This window comes from Bufo bufo, chromosome 5 (genome assembly GCF_905171765.1).
Source record: "Bufo bufo chromosome 5, aBufBuf1.1, whole genome shotgun sequence".
In the NCBI taxonomy this organism is placed as follows: Eukaryota; Metazoa; Chordata; class Amphibia; order Anura; family Bufonidae; genus Bufo; species Bufo bufo.
The window spans coordinates 393980540-393995587 of NC_053393.1; positions in this window are offsets into that span (position 1 = coordinate 393980540).

A 15048-nucleotide genomic window follows, 5' to 3' on the forward strand; every position below is an offset into this window, starting at 1 on the left:
TAAATTGTGGCCTAGTCTGGATCAGTACGTGTGAGATACACCCTTTAGATACTGTGGTTCTGTTCAGTTATTTGAAATATAGCCATTTTGGGCAAACAAATTTAATTGTGGTCTAGTCTGGATCAGTCGGTGTGAGATACACCATTTATATACTGTGGTTATATTCTTCTATTAATAAAACACCCTTTTTTGGGCAAAATACACAATTTTTCTGGCCTTGCAGCATCAGCTCGTGTGAAATTCAAGGGTTATATACTGCTGTCATATTCAGTTATTAAATAAACACCCGTTTTGGGCAAAAAAGTAAATTTTGCAGCCTTTGCTGCATATGTCATTGTGAGATACACCCTTTACATACTGTGGTTCAATTCAGTTATTTGAAAAACACCCATTTTGGTCAACAAACTTTAATTGCGGCCTAGTCTGTATCAGGACGTGTGATTTACACCCTTTACATACTGTGGTTCTATTCAGTTATTAAACAAACACCCATTTTGGGCACAAATCTTTAATTGCGGCCTAGTCTAGATCAGGGCGTGTAAGATACACCCTTTACATACTGTCGTTCTATTCTGCAATTAATTAAACACCAAATTAGGGCAAGATCCTAAATTTTAGAAATATGAGGAGAGTGTCAAATAAGAGACGTGGCCCAGGTCGTGGTGCTGCTGGTGGAGCTCTTGTTGCAGGGAGAGTACGTGGTCGATCTGTGACAGCCACACGCACAAGTGAAAACCCTTCCTCAGGTGCGAGTAGGCGACAGAACCTGCAGCTGTATTTGGTCGGGCCTAATGCGGCTCTACGAATGGTGAGGCCTGAAAAAGTACAGGCGATAGTAGATTGGGTTGCTGACAGTGCCTCCAGTTCCTTCACATTGTCTCCCACCCAGTCTCCTGCTGAAAGATCAGAGTTGGAACCTGCAGCTGATGTCCATCAGTCTTTCACCTCACCCCCTTGCAAATCAGCCAAGCAGTCTGAGCCCCAAGTCATGCAGCAGTCTCTTCTGCTTTTTGATGACTCTGTTAGCAGGATTTCCCAGGGCCATCTACCTATCCCTGCCCCAGAAGTGGACGAAACTGAGTGCACCGATGCCCAACCACTTATGTTTCAAGATGAGTACATGGGAGGACCATCGCAGCACTTCTCGGATGATGACGAAACACAGATGCCAACTGCTGGGGTTTCGAAAGTGTGCAGACTGACAAGGAGGGAAGGGGTAAAGACTGGGTGGAAAATGATGTGGAGGACGATGAGGTCCTCGACCCCACATGGAATCAAGGTCATGCGAAAGACCTATGTAGTTCGGAGGAAGAGGCGGTGGTCGCACAGAGCCACCAGCTCAGCAGAACAGGGAGCAGGGTGCAAAAGCGGAGTGGCCATCCCCTAGAAAGTACGCCTGCTACTGCCCACCGCTGCAAGGGACCGAGCACACCAAAGCCAGCTCCAAGGAGTTCCCTGGCGTGGCAGTTTTTCAGACAATGCACTGACGTCAAGACACGAGTGGTTTGCACGCTGTGCAATCAGAGCCTGAAGCGAGGCATAAACGTTCTCAACCTGAGCACAACCTGCATGACCAGGCATTTAAGTGCTAAGCACGAGCTGCAGTGGAGTAGAACCTCTAAAACCAAGAAAGGTCTCTGGCTCCTCCTGCTTCCTCTTCTGCTGCAGTCTCGGCCTCTTCATCCACCTCTGGAGTGACAGTGCCACCTGCCACCCTGCAAACAGAGGATCTGCCAGCAACACCACCACCTAAGTCACCAAGCATCTCCACAATGTCCCACGGAAGCGTTCAGCTCTCCATCTCCCAAACGCTGGAGAGGAAGAGGAAGTACCCCCCTACCCACCCGCGATCCCTATCCCTGAATGGCAGCATTTCTAAATTACTGGCCTTTGAAATGCTGTCATTCTTTCTGGTAGAGACGGATAGTTTTACAGGCCTTACGGCGGTGGCTGTCCCACAGTACATCATGCCCAGCCGCCACTACTTTTCCAGGCGATCCATCCCTTCCCTGCACAACCAAGTAGGGGACAAAATCAGGTGTGCACTGCGAAACGCCATCTGTGGCAAGGTGCACCTGACTACTGATACGTGGACCAGTAAGCACGGTCAGGGCCGTTATATCTCCATAACAGCACACTGGGCAAATGCAGTGGTTCCTGGGCCTGAGGCGGATAGCAGTTTGGCACATGTCCTTTCGCCACCGAGGATTGCAGGGCGCTTCAGTTTGCCTCCTGTTGCTTCCTACTCTGCTTCCTCATCCTCTACCAGCTCCTAATATGGTCAGCGCAACACCTTCACCACCAACTTCAGCACAGCCAGGGGTAAATGACAGCAGGCAGTTTTAAAACATATCTGTTTGGGGGCCAACAGACCGATGAGTGGTTTGTGCCAGTCAGCCTCAAGCCCGGCTTGCCTCATATGCGACGTGCCCACAAGGTGGAACTCCACCTTGCACATGCTGGCCAGACTGTGCGAGCAGCAGCAGGCGATAGTGGAGCTTCAGCTGCAGCACGCATGGGTGAGTCGCTCGGCGGAACAGCACCACTTCACCACCAATGACTGGGCCTCCATGCGAGACCTGTGTTCCTTGTTGCGCTGTTTCGAGTACTCCACCAACATGGCCAGTGCCATGGCACCAAAATGGCACTATCCCACTTCTATGCTTCCTTCAAAAAACGCTCCTGGCGATGATGGAAGAGGATGTGGCACAGGAGGAGGAAGAGGGATCATTTCGTAGGGTTTAAGGATAGTCATTCCCAAGTTGCTCAGAAGGTGGGTTCCTGCACCCACAAACCCAAGGTACACAATTGTCCAGCCTGGGCACAGTTCTGGAGGATGACGAGGTGGAGGATGAGGAGATGGAGGAGGAGGAACCATGTTCACAGCAGGGTGGCACCCAGACCAGCTCATGGCCATCACTGGTGCGTGGCTGGGGGGGATACAGAGGACACAGACGATACACCTCCCACAGAGGACAGCTTTTTGTTGCCTCTGGGAAGCCTGGCACACATGAGCGATTACGTGCTGCAGTGTCTGCGCAACGACTGCCGAGTTGCCCACATTCTAACTTGTGCTGATTACTGGCTGGCCACGCTGCTGGATCCCCGTTACAAGGACAACGTACCGTCCTTAATTCCGTCACTGGAGCGTGATCGTAAGATGCGCGAGTACAAGCGCACGCTGGTAGACGCGCTGCTGGTGGCATTCCCACCTGACAGTGGGGGCACAGTGGAAGCACAAGGCAAAGGTAGAGGACAAGGAAGAGGTCGCCAACGCAGCTGGGGCACCGCCAGCACCTCAGAAGGCAGGGTTAGCATGGCCGAAATGTGGAAAAGCTTTGTCAGCACGCCACAACAACCAGCACCACCAGCTGATATGGACGTCTTAGCAGGAGGCAGAATTTAACCAACATGGTGGAGCAGTATGTGTGCACACGCCTACACGTACTGAATGACGGGTCTACCCTTTTCAACTTCTGGGTCTCCAAATTGGGCACATGGCCTGAGCTTGCCCTTTATGCCTTGGAGGTGCTGGCCTACCCTGCAACCAGTGTATTATCTGAATGTGTGTTTAGCACGGCAGGGGGCGTCATCACAGACAAGTGCAGCTGCCTGTCCACCGCCAATGTGGACAAGCTCACGTTCATTAAAATGAACCAGGCATGGATCCCTCAGGACTTGTCCGTACTTTGTGCAGAATAGACATGTATACCGGCACTAACCAGCCATTGTTATACTGCAGCACAATTGCTCATTCTTGTATTTTGGATATTTCAAACTCCTACTCCATATGGAACTCCACCTCATAAATCAATTTTTTTTTTTTATTTGTACGTATTTTATTTTATATAATTTCACTACTTTGTCATTTACATTTTCTGCTGAAATTCAGCCATTTTTAGGGGTATAGTACCACTGCTATACCAAGTAGACAGGTTTAAAAAATAAAAAAAATTTCATTTACATTTTCGGGTGAAATTCACCAATTTTTGGATGTATAGTACCACTGCTATACCTAGTAGGCCGGTTAAAAAAAAAAATTGTCATTAACATTTTCAGGTTAAATTAAACAATTTTGGTGTGTATAGTACCACTGCTATACCTAGTAGACAGGTTTAAAAAAAAATAATTGTCAGTTAAAATTTTTGGGTGAAATTCACCAATTTTTGTGTGTAATATACCCCTCCTCTACCTAGTTGACAGCTTAATAAATTTCAATAATTTTTCTGTTACATTCTTGGGTTGACATTATACAATTTTAGACGTGAATAAACACCTAGGTGACAGGGAATAAAATTTAATAAATTATTCAGTAATTAATTCGCGCCACATCCTTTCATTCAATGAAGTCACACTTTTATGCTTTAATAATTTCTCCCATATATCAACTCTATAATTTTTAAATTTGAAAAAATGAATCCTCCCGTGGATGTGGTCTCTCTTTCTCACGCTCCCTCTCTGGCCTTGAACCCTGATTCCCCGCCACCCGTGATCACCGTGGTAGGCGCATAAAAGAACATCGAAAGTTGATAGAGCAGATATCAAATTGGATCGTGAACATCACGGGGACGTGCGACATGGTGGGCCAGTAAGTGTGCACACGCCTACACGAACTGCCTGACAGGGGTCAGCCCCTGCAACTTCTGGGTCTCCAAATTGGGCACATGGCCTGAGCTTGCCCTTTACCCCTTGGAGGTGCTGGCCTGCCTTGCAGCCAGTGTATTGTCTGAACGTGTGTTTAGCTGACTGGAGGGGGTTATCACAGGTTATATTTCCCAATGTTTTAGGGTGTACCCTAATTTTTAAAATAAAATTTAAAACCAAAAAGCAGTGTAGGCTACCTCCTCCTCCTCCACCGCCGCTTCCACCTATACCACCACATCCACCGCCTCCTCAACCTCCTACTCCACATGAACCTCGTCCTCCTAGATCAAGATTATTATTTTTATTTTTACCTATTTTATGTTATTTAAAGTCATTTCCCTATCCACATTTGTTTGCAGAGCACTTGCCATGCTCTTAACCACATTTTGATGCCATTTGCAGCCCTCTAGCCCTTTCCATGACATTTTTACAGCCATTTTAGTGCTCAAAAGTTTGGGTCCCCATTGACTTCAATGGGGTTCAGGTTCGGGGTCAAGTTCAGGTCAAGTTCGGGTCCCGAACTCAAACTTTTTTCTCAAGTTCGGCCGAACCCGTCGAACCCAAACATCTAGGTGTCCGCTCAACTCTAGCCAACAGGCATTCACCTGACAGCAAAGAACTTTGTATTCTGTGCCTGGAGGTACATTAGGCATTCACAGGATAAATAAGTAATTGTCGGCCACTACAGTCCCCAGAAAATAGCCAACAGACGTTCACCTGACAGCAAAGAACTTTTTATTCTGTGGCTGGAGGTACATTAGGCATTCACAGGATAAAGAAGTACGGCCAATACAGTCCCCAAAAATTAGGAATTTAACGGACATAAAAATCCTTTTATGCCGCTGTATTTACCTAAGACAGGGACCATGAATTGTTATGGGTGGTGGCTGATATTTGTGGGCTGTCATGAGGAATTTGAATCAAACATGGTCTACTCGTCACATGTGTTGAATTCCTCCGAGATCCATGCCTCAATAATTTTTAGAAATGTGAGTTAGTCAACACTGTTGTGAGCTAGGCGAGTGCGCTTATCGGTCATGATCCCCCCTGCTGCGCTGAACGTCCTTTCGTACAGGACACTGGGCGAGGGGCAAGCCAACAGTTCCATGGCAAATTGTGCCAGCTCTGGACAGAGGTCAAGCCTGCCCACCCAGTAGTCCAGGGGTTCATCACTTCTCAGAGCGTCCACATTGGCCGTTAATCCGATGTAGTCGGACACCTGTCGGTCTAGGCATTCCCTGATGCTGGATCCGGAGGACAGCTGTCAATGGGTTGGCTGAAAGAATGATCTCATATCAGAAATGACCAACACATCTTCAAACCGCCCTCTTCTTGCAAGTGCTGTTGGATTGGTACCCACAACTGTTTCTCTGTGAGTGGAAATTCCTCTGCCAGCACCCGCAAAAGCAGAATGCAGCATTTCTCAAAGCAAGGCCTGGAAGTGCTGCATTCTAACAGCCCTCTGTGATGGTGGTAACATTTCCGCCAGTTTTTGTTTGTACCGGGGGTCTAAGTACGTTGCCACCTAGTACTGGTCCTTTCCCTTTATGCTTTTTATATGGGGGTCCCTCTTAAAACACTGGAGCATGAAGGCCCCCATTTGCACTAAACTGGAAGCGGTGTAGTGGCCTGGCTCCTGCTCATCATCCAGGATAATGTCGTCCTCGTTCTCCTCCCCCCAATCCACGGACAACACCAGGGATCCCAGAAAGGTTTAAAGCATGCTCTTCTTGCTCCTCCTCATCTGCCCCGGCACCATCCTCCTCTGACTCATCTTCCGACTCCTGTTATTGACTTGTCTCAGATGGAGTAGACCCCCATGGGAATTCATCCAGCATTGCGACTACCTCATCTTCCTGCTCCTGCTCCTCGGCGGCTTGATCAATGACACGATGCAATGCACGCTCCAGAAAGAAGGCGTAAGGTACTATGTCACTGATAACGCCCTGGCTGCGACGGACCAGTTTGGTGATCTCATCAAATGGCCGCAGAAGTCTGCATGCGTCACGCATGAACAGCCACTGGCACGGTGAAAAAAAAACAAGCTCCCAGAACCTGTCCTGCTACAGAGTCCGTACAGATAGTCGTTGACTGCACGTTTCTGCTGGAGCAGCCTATCAAGCATATACAAGGTTGAGTTCCATCGCGTCGAGCAGTGCAGGTTGTGTCGCGGCTGAATGTCAGCAAGGCGAGCCATGGCCGTGTAAGATCTTCTGAAATGGCGAGAGATTTTTCTGGCCTGCCGCAAGATGTCCTGGACCCCAGGTTATTTGACAACGAATCGCTGCACGACCAAGTTTAGGACATCTGCCATGCACGGCACGTGTGTAATTTTGCCCTGTTTCAGCACGCTCAGCAGATTGGCACCGTTGTCGCACATCACTTTACCAACTGTTAAATTGAGCGGAGTTAGCCACTGATCTGCCTGTGTACGCAAAGCAGAAAGGAATGCAGGACCGGTGTAGCTCTTGGCTTCCAGGCACAACAGACGCTGCACAGCATGGCAACGTTTCACCTGACATGTCAAATAGGTTCTGGGGATCTTGGGGGGCGCAGCAGAAGAGAAGGTAGCAGCGGAAAAGGAGGAGTCAGCCGAGGAGGAGAGGGAGGATGGAGTAGGAGGAAGAGAAGAAGAGGCAGGCCTGCATGCAATCTGTGGCGGTAAAACCGAATCTACACTGGTGCCACGGGTTACATGCTTGACGGCCGTCAGAATGTTCACCCAGTGGGCAGTAAAAGTTATGTACCTTCCCGTGTTTGCTAGACCACGTGTCTGTGGTCAGATGTATCTTTGCACCGACACTGTGTGCCAGAGATACATTCACTTGCCGCTGAACGTGGCCATATAATTATGGAATGCCCTTCTGGGAGAAATATTTCCTTCCTGGGACCTGCGGTGTTCCAATGGCCACAAATTTTCTAAAGGCCTCCGAGTCCACAAGTTTATATGACAGTAGTTGGCGGGCTATCAGTTCCGACAAGCCAGCGGTCAACCGTTGGGCAAGAGGGTTATCAGGTGTCATAATTTTTTTACGCTCAAACATTTGGGCCACGGAAGCCTGCCTTTTGCAAGATAAACGTGAGGACGGCATGATGGAAGATGGAGTGGAGGACAATAGGGAGGAGAGAGGAGAAGGAGAAGAGGCTGGACGGTGAGCGCCTGGAGTGTGGCTTTGTGGATTCTGATGGCGTTGCTCCCACTGGGCTCAGTGATGGGAGGCCAGGTGCCTTCTTAAGGCGCTTATCCCTAGGTGAGTGTTGGGCTTACCGCGACTTATACGTTGACTGCAAAGGCTGCAGATGGCAACACTATTGTCAGCAGCAGACACGTTAAAAAAGCCCACACTGGGGAGCCATGTGCAGGCGTCCTGGGAGCGCCAGATGTGACCGTACATGGTAGATGTCTCGCTCCTGATACATTAGCAGTCAGTTTTTTCCCTCCTGTGCAATGTAAGTTCTGCCTGCTTCTCTTCCCTATCTTCTGATCCATCTCTCCCTCTGAACTCCCCTCCTCTTCATTTCTCGTGGGCACCCACGTGACGTCCATAGACACGTCATTATCAACGTCACCTTCCCCACCACTGGCATTAGAGATCTCGGAGTAGGCAGCAACAGCGGGGACCAACCTCCTTGGGCTGATCTGGGTACTGTCGTCAGACTGCTGAGTGGTGCCCGTTACTACCTCCTCTTCCTGATCCGATGCCAAGAATGACTGCACATCGGAAATGTCTTGTAATGGATCGGAAAATAATTCCTGTGACTCAGGCGAAGGGTATATGGTGGTGGTGTCTTTGGGGGTACACACAGCAGAAAGTGAAGAGGGTGCAGATAGAGAGGATGAGGAGGGTGCAGAAGCGGTAGGGTGAGTGAGCCACTCAACCAAGTCTGGTGCGTTCTTTGATGTAATCGAACGCACCTTCTTCAACTTCACACTTTGGCACCGGCCTGGTGCTCCTGCCCCACCCCTACCACCCCTGTGGAAGGGCCTGCCTCTTCCTCTGCCTGTCATTTTTTAAATGACCCTGTGACAAAAGTCTCTAGAGAAGCGCAGTGTATGTGGAAGAAGGTATATAACACCCCGCGTCACTGTGTGTAGAAGAGGGAACGCAGCAAAACAAGCAAAAAATTTAGCAATACCCAAATACACTATTATGAAAGTATATTGGTATATAACACCCCGCTTCAATCTGTCGTTTTGGGGGGCCACTGGTATATCACACCAGTTATAGTACTTTTTTTCCAGTATCGTTTGTCACTGTCTGCAGCAGAGGGAACGCAGCAAAACAGACAAAAATTCTGCAGTACCCAAATACACTATTATAAAAGTATATTGGTATATAACACCCCACTTCAATCTATCGTTTTAGGGGGGCCACTGGTATATCACACCAGTTATAATCCTTTTTTTCCAGTACCGTTTGTCACTGTGTGTAGCAGAGGGAACGCAGCAAAACAGGCAAAAATTCTGCAGTACCCAAATACACTATTATGAAAGTATATTGTTAAATAACACCCCGCTTCAATCTGTCATTTTGGGGGGCCACTGGTATATCACACCAGTTATAATAATTTTTTTCCAGTACCGTTTGTCACTGTGTGTAGAAGAGGGAACGCAGCAAAACAGGCAAAAATTCTGCAGTACCCAAATACACTATTATGAAAGTATATTGTTAAATAACACCCCGCTTCAATCTGTCATTTTGGGGGGCCACTGGTATATCACACCAGTTATAATAATTTTTTTCCAGTACCGTTTGTCACTGTGTGTAGAAGAGGGAACGCAGCAAAACAGGCAAAAATTCTGCAGTACCCAAATACACTATTATGAAAGTATATTGTTATATAACACCCCGCTGCAATCTGTCGTTTTGGGGGGCCACTGGTATATCACACCAGTTATAATCCTTTTTTTCCAGTACCTTTTGTCACTGTGTGTAGCAGAGGGAACGCAGAAAAACAGGCAAAAAATTCTACAATACCCAAATACACTATTATGAAAGTATATTGGTATATAACACCTCGCTTCAATCTGTCGTTTTGGGGGGCCACTGGTATATCACACCAGTTATAGTACTTTTTTCCCAGTACCGTTTGTCACTGTGTGTAGCAGAGGGAACGCAGCAAAACAGGCAAAAATTCTGCAGTACCCAAATACACTATTATGAAAGTATATTGGTATATAACACCCCGCTTCAATCTGTCGTTTTGGGGGGCCACTGGTACATCACACCAGTTATAATAATTTTTTTCTAATTGCGTTTGTCACTCTTTGTAGTTGTAGTATCGCTGCAGAACATCTCACCAGTCACAATGCTGCACAATACAAATCCACTATAATATGCTTTCTATGTTAGAAAGTATATTATAAGTGTATTACACCCCTATGTACTGCACAACTATCAATAGTACACATATACCAGTCCTTAAAATGACTTTTGTGGACCTATTAGATAGCGATTTGTGTCACTTACAGTCTGTCCCTGCTTCACACAGCAACCTCTCCCTACACTGACAAAAGACAGACTGTAAAATGGCAGCCAGATCAGGTCGGGGGTAGGGGTTATGTCCATGTGCTGAAATGTCTCATTTGGCTGTCCTGTACCACCTGATGGATGTGTCATGGGTCAAAGTTCTTCACAATGTAAAAGAATATGGCGGGCGCGAATATCGCCATATGTTCGCATGTTTGCCGAATCGCGTACAATAGCAGAATAGAACCATAGTATGTAAAGGGTGTATCTCACACGTACAGATCCAGACTAGGCCGCATTTAAAGATTTTTGCCAAAAGGGGTGTTTTATTAATAGCAGAATAGAACCACAGTATGTAAAGGGTGTATGTCACACGTACAGATCCAGACTAGGCCGCAATTAAAGATTTTTGCCCAAAAGGGGTGTTTTATTAATAGCAGAATAGAACCACAGTATGTAAAGGGTGTATCTCACTCGTACAGATCCAGATTAGGCCGCAATTAAAGATTTTTGCCCAAAAGGGGTGTTTTATTAATAGCAGAATAGAACCACAGTATCTAAAGGGTGTATCTCACATTGAAATATGCAGCAAAGGCTGCAAAATTAAGTTTTGTGCCCAAAATGGGTGTTTTATTTAATACAGAATATGACAGCAGTATATAACGCGTGCAGATGCAGCAAGGGCTGTAAAATTGTGTATTTTGACCAAAAAAGGATGTTTTTTAAAACCCAGAAACTTATAGCTGTATTTCAAGCTTAAAATGCACACTGACTAATGCGGCAGAGGTCCAAGATGAAGGTTATTGACAAAAATGGGTGTTTTTTCAAAATTATTGAAGTATTTCAAACTTGTTTTTTACAATAACAGATGCATCAAGGGTTGCAAAATTAAGTTTTTTGCCCAAAATGGGTGTTTATTTTTAATAGCAGAATAGAACTACAGTATCTCAAGGGTGTATCTCACACGTACAGTTCCAGACTAGACCGCAATTAAAGATTTTTGCCCAAAAGGGGTGTTTTAGTAATAGCAGAATAGAATCACAGTATCTAAAGGGTGTATCTCACAGTGACATAAGCAGCAAAGGCTGCAAAATTATTTTTTTTGTCCAAAATGGGTGTTTTTTTTATAATAGAATATGACAGCAGTATATAACGCTTGAATTTCACACGTGCAGATGTAGCAAGGGCTGTAAAATTGTGTATTTTGCCCAAAAAGGGTGTTTTTTAAAACCCAGAAAATTATAGCTGTATTTCTAGCTTAAATGGCACACTGATTAATGCTGCAAAGGCACCAGATGTAGGATATTGTCAAAAAAGGGTGTTTTTTTAAAACCTGATTATTATTGCAGTATTTCAAGCTTGGATTTGAATGTTACAAAAGCACAGATGCAGTGCTGGTGCACTGAGCTTGCATAAAATGGCCGCCGCCGCACACCTAACTAGCAGACAAATAAAAGTTGTTTTTCTCTGTTACTGGGCTCAGGGCAGGGTAAAAATATTGTGCGCTGCACCCACACAACTAAATCTATGTACTGTAGATCGCTGAGTTCAATTGGAGTTCTGATTAAAGCTTCTGTCCTATTCTCTCCCTCACAGCAGCAGCATCCTCTCTCTACACTAAGCACAGCAGAGTGACATGCAGCGTCACGTGACTGAAGATTATATAGATCCTGGGTCACATGCTGCACTGGTCAATCACAGCCATGCCATTAGTAGGCATGGCTGTGATGGCTTCTAAGGTCACACAGTTAAAGGCTTGTTGATTGGCTGCAGCCTTTCAAAAAGCGCTAAGAAATCGCAGAACACCGAACCCGAACTTTTACTGAAATGTTCGGGTTCCGGTCCGGTGTCCAAAAATCCTAAAGTTTAGGATTTGAGAAGGGACTGTTCCTTTACAATAATTGGCTGCTCGTCGGTAGTGATAAGAGCTGCATTTACATGCAGCAATCATCTCCACTTTATGGCTACTGTCATCGCTCATCCTCATACAGATTCATGGTTACTGGGTAGCAGATCCCTGTATACACAACACAATCTGCTGCCCATAAATGATCATTTAATGTGCTGCATAAACAATGAATTTAGGCAATGACTGAATGTTTTCCTTGTTTATTGAGCGATCTGCGGTAGGACAGAGGCCGATTTCAGAAACGGGTGTTCGTACTAACGTTCGTTCTCAAAATCGGCTCGACAATTGTCCTGTGTAAAGCTACCATTAGAGTTTGTTGGATTGGTAGTGTTAATCAGGACTAAATTAAATAGAAAGTTAAAAAAAAGAAAGAAAAAATAGATGCCAACGCACTTTCAATCAGAGCTCTTGTTTCTGATCTATTCACATTGCAGAAGAGAAAAGCAAAGCCTTGCAAATCCACAAATTATATTTCAAGTTGATTTAGGGTAATTAGTTAAGTTATGGATGCATTATCTGATTACTATAATTGCAGTCACAACACAGCACGCTGATGACTTTTGGGATTCTGCACTGCACTTTGAAAGTGTCCTAATTATATCTGAACATTCAAGTATGAAGAAGGTGGTCTGTATTTGGACTATTACGCTGAATCCATGTTCCAGAGCTCTGAGACTCTGCTTCATTATGGATTAGCACCGCAGTGCGAGAAATAAATGACTCCTTTTCCACCTCTCATTCTTTCTAAACCTGGATGCAAGCTGTTAAGCGCTTTTACTGATGACCTTATCAGTCACTTGCTGCATGTCAATCACACATTAAAATTATGTCACTTTATTGTTGTTGTTTTTTGTGTCACAGAGGCATTTCAAGGTTTGACTTGCAGGAAAGCAAGTGCCCCTTAAACTGATAAGACTTCTCTGAACAGGTGAGTGACTTCTGTCGGAATGCACTGCCTGACCTCATTGTTTGCCACCCCTATCCTGCCTGCCTTCCTTTGTTCTTTCTAAATAAGGTTTTTTAATAAACTGAAAGGTCTTTGGCTTCAGTCTGAAGATAAAATGAAAGAAAGCAGTGAGGTATGGAACAACGTGGCAGCAATAGAAAAAAAAGAAGCTCATCAGAAAATAACAAAGGTGCAAGTTAAAGATAAGGCAGCTGTCAGAGATTAATCCTACCGGCCTGATTGTTTTCTTTAATACGAAGGCATGCACTAGCAAGTGATAAGTTTGCTGAGTAATTTGGTTTTTGGTGTGAAAATAAAATTCAGGTAGGCCTCATAATTGATTTCCACTTTCTAAACATAAAAAGGAAATCTGCTTTGACTATTTTTTTCCTCTCACAGGGACTTTTCTTATTGAAAAAAGGCTTCAGAGATGAACAAAAGAAATCTCTGCGCATTTTACCACCTTCATTTCCATATTCCAAAGCCGTTTAAAAAAAAAATTAATCAAGGAGTGACATTTTTTTTAATTAAAAAAAATAAATGAAACCACTTGTCCTAAATTATAAACTATATTTGCTTGCATGTTTCTTCAAGAAGTAAAATGACATCCATTGATGGTTATATATTGTGACAAAATAAAGTGCCCCCAAGATGCTCATCAGAAACTTAATTTTCTATCTTATCTTTTAGGAGAATAGGATGTGAAAAGTTTTCTTCATTGAAAGATGCTCGGAAAAAAAATCTTCCGGGGATAGTCGAGTCGGATCTAGACAAAGTACTGCTTTCAGTTACGGTGGATTAATGCGGTCTGTCTCCCATTGATAGGAATAAGTAAACACGCTGTCTTAGCAGCCACATTAATACATCTTATAATACAACACTGGCACTAGATTTGACACTTCATATTTCGTTTTTTGTTGCTAGAACATGAGTCACCCTGCGGGATGTCCCTCTAAGAAACGCTCTTCATTCTCATTATATTATGTCATTCACTTCCCAACCAGCGAAAAAGCCATGAAAAACATTATACTAGTTAAAGGGTGGTAAATACGAGTTATGGAGCTATAAATTAAGGCAACTGAATGTTTACTCCTGTAGAGATTTTATAAAGTAAATTGGGTAATTTATCACCTAACATGTAAACGAGAATGTGCAAGTTGTACTTTTATGAAATGTATATCTGTGTATTGTTACTATATACCATTTAACCTCCTAACAGTCACAAGAAAATTGGAAAAACACTCCTGAAAATGTCACTTTTGCGTTGTAGATTGTTAATATGTGTCTGTTGGCGCACAACTCAGGGGACACAATGGTATTTTTAACCTCTTAGTGACATAACTAATTTTAGCCTTAAGGACCAGTAACATTTTTCCCTTCTGTGTTCCATCTATATCTCCCGATTTGGTGGAGATTATGCTATGATTCTGGTCTTGTTAGAATGCCACCAATGCTACCAATCCAAAGCAGCTGCTTAGGCTGAACAGTTAAGTCCTTTTTAGAGGTGAGCTAATCGCACTTCGGATCCAAGATCCGACGTGTCTTCATACAGTATTAAAATGTATGCGCTGCAAGGAGGCAAAATTCGTTAAAGAGGTTGTCTCACTTCAACAAGTAGCATTTATCATGTTAAGAAAGTTAATAAAAGGCACTTGCTAATGTATTGTGATTGTCCATATTGCTTCCTTTGCTGGCTTTAATGATTTTTGTATTACATTATACACTGCTCATTTCCATGGTTACAACCACTCTGCAATCCAGCTGGTGTTTTTTTCCCATAGTGTAAAAGCACAACCACTGCTGCTGGATTGCAGGGTGGTCATAAACATGGGAATGAGCAGTGTATAATGTGATGGAAAAATTAATCAAGCCAGCAAAGGAAGCAATATGGACTATCACAATACATTAGTAAATGCCTTGTATTAACGTCCTCTACATAATAAATGCTATTTTTTGAAGTGAGACAACCCCCTTAAGTCCAAAGTCTCACAAGACTTCGGTGAAGAACTTCGGTCTTTGATTCTACAACTTTAACCCCTTAAGGACTCAGCCCTATTTCACCTTAAGGACTTGGCCAT